The sequence below is a fragment of the Sciurus carolinensis genome, chromosome 4, assembly GCF_902686445.1.
Source record: "Sciurus carolinensis chromosome 4, mSciCar1.2, whole genome shotgun sequence".
Taxonomy (NCBI): domain Eukaryota; kingdom Metazoa; phylum Chordata; class Mammalia; order Rodentia; family Sciuridae; genus Sciurus; species Sciurus carolinensis.
Window position 1 is genome coordinate 97,503,326 of NC_062216.1, and position 7,894 is coordinate 97,511,219.

The following is a 7,894-nucleotide window of genomic DNA, read 5'->3' on the forward strand; positions in this document are numbered from 1 at the left end:
TACATAGGGTAATGGTGTTTGATTCATTCTGTTATTTTTCCTCCCCCCACCCCTCCCACCCCTCTTTTCCCTCTATATAGTCCCTCCTTCCTCCATTCTTGCCCCCTTCTCACCCCCCATTATGTGTCATCATCTGCTTATCAGTGAGCTCATTCGTCCTTTGGTTTTTTGAGATTGGCTTATCTCACTTAGCATGATATTAAAAATATGGAACACTTCACGAATTTGTGGGTCATCCTTGCGCAGGGGCCATGCTAATCTTCTCTGTATCGTTCCAATTTTAGTATATGTGCTGCCCAAGTGAGCACCTGCCCAGTCTTTTTGTGCTAACAGAAAATGCTCATAAATGTTTATAAAATGAAGTTGAATTGAATCCCTCCTCCTTAAACTCATTTTTGCTATTTTCTGTACAACCAAAGATAAAGGTTTGTCTGAACCATTTTACTGGTTAAACAGTTACTTTGAGCCTCAAAATATGTTTTATTTACTTGTGATTTATCTCATTTGAAATCTTAGGCAAGCCCAATAAATATGGCATTGCTGCTAGGCATGGTGACACACACCTGTAATCCCAGCTACTCAAGAGACTGATTTAGGAGAGTTGTAAATCCGAGGGCAGCAAGGACACCTTAGTGAAACCCTGTCTCCAGACAAAAATAAAAAGAGTTGGTGATGTAGTTCAGTGGTAGAGTGCCCTGGGTTCATTTCCAAGTACTGGAGGGAGAAAAGAAATCTGGCATCTCCATCACCCCTTCTTTCCAGGTCCTTTGCAATTAAAAAAAAAAAGATACTTGTAACCCAGGGTGATGGCGCATGCCTGTAATCCTAGTGGCTTGGGAGGCTGAGGCAGGAGGATCAAGAGTTCAAAGACAACCTCCATAATTTAGTGAGGTGCTAAGTAATTCTGTGAGATCCTGTCTCTAAATAAAACACAAAAAAAGGGCTAGGGATGTAGCTCAGTGGTTAAGCACCCCTGGATTCACTCCCCAGTCCTCCCCCTGCCCTCCCCAAAAGAATAATACTACTTATGCTGGGATCAGTGGCACATACCTATAATCCTAGCAGTTCCCGAGGCTGAGGCAGGAGGATCACAAGTTCAAGGATAGCCTCAGAAACTTAGCAAGGTCCTAAGCAATCTAGCAAGACCTTGTCTCAAAATAAAAAACTTAAAGGATTAGGATGTAGAGGGCTTGTCTAGCCTAGCATGTGTATGTGTGAGGTCCTAGTTTAATACCCAGTGTTGCAAAAACAAAAATAAAAACAAAAACAAAAAAACCCCTTCTTGTGAAAATCAGATACCTTCCTTTTCACAACTGAGGTAATATAAGAGGAAATTACTAGAGATGCCAAAGGAAGAGATGAATAATATTCATTCATAATATTAATACCAGGGATGGAGGAAGGAACTCTAGTCTCTTTTCAGACAAATATTGTCCAAATATGTGTTCAACATTTGCTTGGAGCAGATCGTAAGCCTTACTTGGACAGCCCAAACTCACTCAGCCAAACAGATGACTTCCACTTACAAATCTTTGCTCCTTAAGAGACTAGTTATGATCACTTGAGTATGACCCTTTAAGATCTCCTCACCGTATCATCTTAAGCAGTTCAATAAAGTCCATTCCAACCCCAAGAAGACATCCCTAAGACATCTGATAAATAGCTTATTCCATGATCCCTTACATCTCTAGGTCGTGGGAGTTTGCTTTGGACAGTCACACCTTACCCTTGTCCCTTTAAAAAGAACATACTTAAACAAACTGGGGTTATAAATAGTTTTATTAAAGTCAACTGGTATGGGTCCGGGTAGACTTGCATTTTGACCTTACAGCTTCGGCCATGAACTCATGGCAGCAGATCTCATGGACACTTGTGCTGGAAACAGGGCTCTCATTAAACGGGAGAGATCATCTGTCTCCTTTTTGCCAATCCTTGCCAGACATTACCTAATGCCACCCCCTCAGAGGGCTGCAGGCAGGGGCAGAGTGCTTGCTGCTAAATAAAGTGTGATCCAACACTGGGTGGCTGGGGACGATGAACTCATTCAGGTCTCAGATGATGGCGTGACAAGTTGTGGATGCTGTTGCTGCTGGCCACTCGATACACTTGCCATTTGAGCCTAGGCTTTCATCTGAGTTGTACAAAGTCTCCAGTCCGCCTAATTGCAGGTTAGCTGTACATGACACAAGTGGAGAAAATAGACTGAGTGGTTCTGGAGAGAAGCAGACATTCTAGTTTCAGGATTTTGTGGATGTTTTTGGTGGTTCTGGGGTTCAAACCCAGAACCTTGCTCATGCTAAACAAGTAGCCACCAGGGAACTCACTTCCCAGTCCTTATTGGTTTTATTATATATTGTGTAAAGATACACGGTTTGTATAAGTTTCAGCAATTTATTTATTATGTTATTGCTTCCCAATAAAGTCTTTCACTAAGAATAAGCTTTTTGCTGGGTGTGATGGCATATACCCGTAGTCCCAGCTTCCTGGGAAGCTTCAAATGGGAAGATTACCCGAGCTCAGGAATTCAAGACCGGCCTGCACAACATAGAAAGACACTATATATGGACTGGGGATGTAGCTCAGTGGTAGAGAGCTTGCCTAGCATGTAGGAGGCCCTGGGTTCAATCCCCAGCACCACACACACAACCCACCCCCCCACCCCCGCCAAAAAACAAGAAAGAAAGAAAAGAAAAAAGATGTCATCTGCCAGGCATGGTGGCACATGCCTGTAATCCCAGTGACTCAGGAGGCTGAAGAACAAGGATCACAAGTTCAAGGCCAGCTCAGCAAGTAAGTGAGGCCCAAAGCAACTTAGGGAGATCCTGTCTCAAAATACAAACAATAAAAAGGGCTGGGGATGTGGCTCAGTGGTAAAAATGGCCCTGGATTCAATTCCCATTAAAAAAAAAAAAAAAAGTTTTATTTTGTTTTGTTTTGTTTTGTTTTTGTACTGGGGATTGAATCTAGAGGAGCTCAATCACTGACCCTCATCCCCAGTCCTTTAAAAAAATTTTTTTAAATTATTTTTTATTTTAAGACGTGGTTTCACTAAGTTGCTGAGGCTGGCTTTGAACTCAGGATCCTCTTGTCTCAGCTCCCAAGCCACTGGGATTACAGGTGTACACCACTGTGCCAGGCAAGAATAACCTTTTAAAACAAGTTCTTAATGAGGGGCTAGGGATATAGCTTAGTGATGGTGGAGCACTTGCTTGGACTGCGTGTGGCCCTGGGTTCAATCCTCAGTACTGCAAAACAAAAACAAAATGACTATGCCTGAGGAGGACCATGCAAGATGCAGAAGCAGAGATGAATTTACTTATCCCTCAGTGAGGCATTCTTTCCATTTAGGTCAAACAGCAGCTCTTCTAAATTAATTTTCTCACTCTCTAAGTTTTCCCGTGCTCATGTGAAAAGTAAAATGATATTTGTTAATGCTCTAGCTCTCTCAGCAGAAAGAAATTAGCAATACGTTTAATTAGGTCCATTTTATATTGCTGTCATTGGACATTTAAGTTAATCCCAACAATTTATCTTTCTATGATGTGTCGAAGTACATTCTACTGCCATGTATAACTAAAAAGAAAAAATAAATTGATTTTATTCAAGTAATCATAGAAGCAAGTTAAATTTTTATTTTTTTATTATTTATTTATTATTTATTATTATTTTTTCCCATATGGGGATTGAACCTTGGGGAACTTTACCACTGAGCTACATCCCCAGTCCTTTTTATTTTTTATTTTAAGACATGGTCTCACTACGTTACTTAGGACTTTGCTGTATTGCTGAGGCTGGCCTCAAACTTATAATCCTCCTGCTTTAGCCTCCTGAGTCACTGGGATTACGGGCATGCACCACCCACACCCAGTTAAAAGTCAAATTTTTAGAAGTTCAATCTGTCAAAAGCACAACCTTTAATATGAATTATTATTATTTCAAAGTAAAAAGTAAATGCATCGAAGATAAAATGATTTGTTTTCACTGATATTGGAAAGGTAAACTTTGATGGAATACAGTTTTATGGTAAAACAACGTTGTTATTAAATTAAGAAATCTAGGATTAGAAATGTTCTTGAATTTGATTAAGGTACACATATAGTTTATAATTGTTTTAAAAATTGCAACAAGATATCAATGGAAATAGAAGCTATAATTGAAAATTAATAAATATTTTATATATAACAATTGAAACTGCAAAATTTTACTGAGGCTTATTTGAATTCAAATAAGAACTGTTATGGGTGGGAATGTGGCTCTATGGTAGAATGTATACTTAGCATATGCAAAGCCCTAGGTTCAATCCCCACACCACAAAACAAACACACAAAAACTATTATTAGTCAAATTGTTCAAAATACCTGAATCTCATAAGAACTATTAAAAATAAATAAATAAACCCAAGAGTCTTGGAATCTTTTAATAAGCCAGTCCTATCTGAGAATTATAAACCACCAAGCATATTGAGCCAAATTGAAAGAGAAAAAAGGGTTCTTTAATGGGCATGCCAGGCAAGCAGCTGGAAGCAGGCTAATGCCTCAAAGAACTTCCAGCACATGAATTTTGGAAATACAGAGTTTATAAAGAAAACCCACAAAACCACAAGAACAAATGAGGCACATGTAGATCAGAAAGACCCTGTAGAGACGGATATATTGATTACATGAGAGAATTGTTTTGATTATACATTTTAGAGTCATTTTGTTATATATCAGGGCCATAGTCAGGGACGCAGGAAGGTCCTACTGTACTGTCAACATAGATACAGCTTCAGGAGGTTGAAAGGAAAACATAAGCAAGCATACAATGGAGTCAGGTTAGAACAAAATGATGATACTTTGGTTCTTTTCCATTCCATGAGTGCATAGTATTTAAAATGGGAAATATTTAAGAAATGAAACATCAAAGAAATTAAATTTCAAAAATGTTTAGCAAATTGTAATTAGTGAATAAAAAAATTGCAAGTAGGGCTGGTAATGTAGCTCATGAATTTGATCGCCAGCACTACAAGAATAAACAAACAAAAAACACCACCATATACTTGCAAAGAGAAACACATTGAAATTTATCCTTACAAAAGCAAAGGAAAAACTGAACAATTTTAAGAGCAAGAGGTGAAATAGTACATAAGATTAAATTTGAGGTGGCACACACTTGTAATCCCAGTGGCTCAGGAGGCTGAGGCAGGAAGATTCCAGATCAAAGCCAATCTCAGCAATTTAGCAAGACCTGTCTTAAAATAAAAAATAAAAAGGGCTGGGTATGTGGCTCAGTGATTGAGTGCCCTGGATTCCATCCCCAGTACATCAGAGAAAAAAAGTTTAAAAGGTAATATGCCCACAAAAAGATTTTTCAGAAAAATGCCAATGATACTGTATTGGCATACATCTATATGATTAAGAAATTGATTACTGTATGTGACTGTAAAATAATTATTCCAATTTTGATTTTGAAAATGTTCTTAAAATCAACATGAAGTTTTTAAATTTTGCTTTAATATACATAGATGCATCTTATTTTTTATTATTTTGAGAAAGATTTTGACATTAAATTACTTTATAGATCAACTAAAACAATAAAATCAATTTGTTGATCAAAAAATTATAAAATTAGATATTTCAAAAGTTATAAAATTATGATAACTTTTGATATCCTCTTTTAATCTCAAAATGGTACTGTTGGAAAAATAAACTATATGGTCATCTTCCCTACTCACAGATTCATCCCCTGGGCCTCTGCCTAACTGGCCTTCTGCTCCAGCTGGCTCAGGATAAAGCACTGAAAATAGCATGGACAAATAAATCACAGCACAAGTTATTAAAAGAAGATGTCTTACAAGGGAGGAGCAGGGAGGACAAAGGGGAAGAAGAATAGCACCAGTCCCTAAATGCAATGTAACCTTAATCAAAGAATTTTGAGAGATCTTTGTCATGTCATTCTCAGGTCACTGTATCAGTCCATTAGGGTGCTATAACAAAACACCAGAGCATGGGTAACTTAACAATAGAAATGTATTCCTTACAGTCTGGGAAGTCTGAGATCAGGTTGCCAGCATGGTTGGATTCTCATCCAGATTGCAGGCTACAGACTTCTCATTGTATTCTGAGATGGTGAAAAGGGCAAGAGAGCTCTCAGGTACGGTTTATAATGGCACTAATCCCACTTGTGAGGTTCTATTCTCATCACATAATTCATTCTCAAAGGTCCCACCTCCTAAATACTATCACATTGAGGGATAGGATTTCAACATGAGTTTTTTGGAGGTCAGGGAAACATACAGTTCATTGCATTCATCACCAATTCACTAAGCTAAATCCAGAGTAAATATGTGAAGATTGTCTTTCTTCGATTTTATTATTTTTATTTTATTATTATTATATATTTGGTACAGGGCGCTTAACCACTGAGCAACAGCCCCAGCCCTTTTCTGTATTTTATTTAGAGACAGGGTCTTGCTAAAGTGTTTAGGGGCTTGCTAATTTGCTGAAGCTGGCTTTTGAACTTGCAATCCTCCTGCCTCAGTGTGCACCACTATGTCCAGTTTCTTCAATTTTATTAACAATAATTTTCCACTTTAAAATTTTTAGTATAGTTTGTGGCTTTTTCATTGTAATTATCATTCAAACACATTAGTGTAAACAATGTGATGTCATGTAGGTACCGTGTAGGGTAGCACTGGGTGTACCAACAGGGTTTATTTGACATTCTCAGCAGGAAGGCCATAATCTAGAAGTGGCTACTACAAACGGTGAGTCATCTGTACTTCTGAATAACCCCAGAAACTTCACTATCGCTGCCCCTGCAATATTTACTGAGTTTTCCTAAGGGTGCTGCAGAGAATTGGAAATAAGACATACAAACACACTACATAGAGAAAGTGGGACTTGGTGGACCAATCCAAACTCCTGATGAGAGAGAGGCTCCATGCACTTATTATATAGATTTCAACATCAAGGGGGTTCACCCTAAGAAAGTTACTTTAAAACAGAACGGATGTGGGCCTCAGCTGTAGCTCAGTGGTAGAGTGCTTGCCTTACACATGTGAGGCACTGGGTTTGATCCTCAGCACCACATAAAAATAAATAAATAAAGATACTATGTCCATCTACGATAAAAAAAATTTTTGAAAAAAAGAAACCAGAACAGAGGTCAAAAGTTTGCCACACAATTCTCCACCCGGGGGTGGCTGGCATTTGAACCTTAGGTTATGAAATGATAAATTCCGTGAGCTGCACAGAATCCCCTTTGAACACCTGTGGTCACCAGCAACAAAGCAATCTCCATTGGCACCTTTCCACCGAGAGTTCTCAGAAGGGCATCGTTGGGGGCTTGGGATATAGCTCAGTTGGTAGAGTGCTTGCCTTGCAAGCACAAGACCCTGGGTTCAATTCTCAGTACTAGAAAAAAAAAAAGAGGGTAATTGCCTCTGCCTTGGGAAGGTTCAAAGAAACCTGTAATTCATTTGTTGCTCCCAACACTTTATTTATGGGACTAAATATCAGAGATGGGTCTTGACTGATGAAGTTAGTGATGTTAAAGAAATGTAGATTGGCTGAAATCTGTTGTTGCTGTCGTTGTTACATGGTCGTAACAACCTGGCTGGTCTCAAACTAGTGGGCTCGAGAAATCCCCCTGCTTCAGCCTCTCAAATAGCTGCGTTTAGAGGCATGCACCACCATGCCTGGCATGTCCCTTTTCATTTCTATCTGTCCCCGCTCAATAATAACCACTGTTCAATTCTGCATTTTTTTCCCCTAAAGGTTGGCCTAGTTGTTTCCATAAACGAGTGAGAAATGCTGTATCCGTCTGTGTCGGGGTCGCGAACGTCTTATTGACTAGGAGTCGGTTGGCAAGTTTAACTCATTTTATTACGCATCACATAAGGTATCTATCACAC

At 38.9% G+C, this 7,894-nt stretch overlaps 1 non-coding gene across 1 annotated transcript; it reads right to left on the reverse strand.

Annotated features, from left to right (window-relative positions):
• Positions 1-201: 201 nt before the first annotated feature.
• Positions 202-308, reverse strand: LOC124984167 (U6 spliceosomal RNA). Its single transcript, XR_007108622.1, has one exon. It is a non-coding gene; the product is annotated as a U6 spliceosomal RNA (small nuclear RNA).
• Between the last annotated feature and the right edge of the window lie 7,586 nt (positions 309-7,894).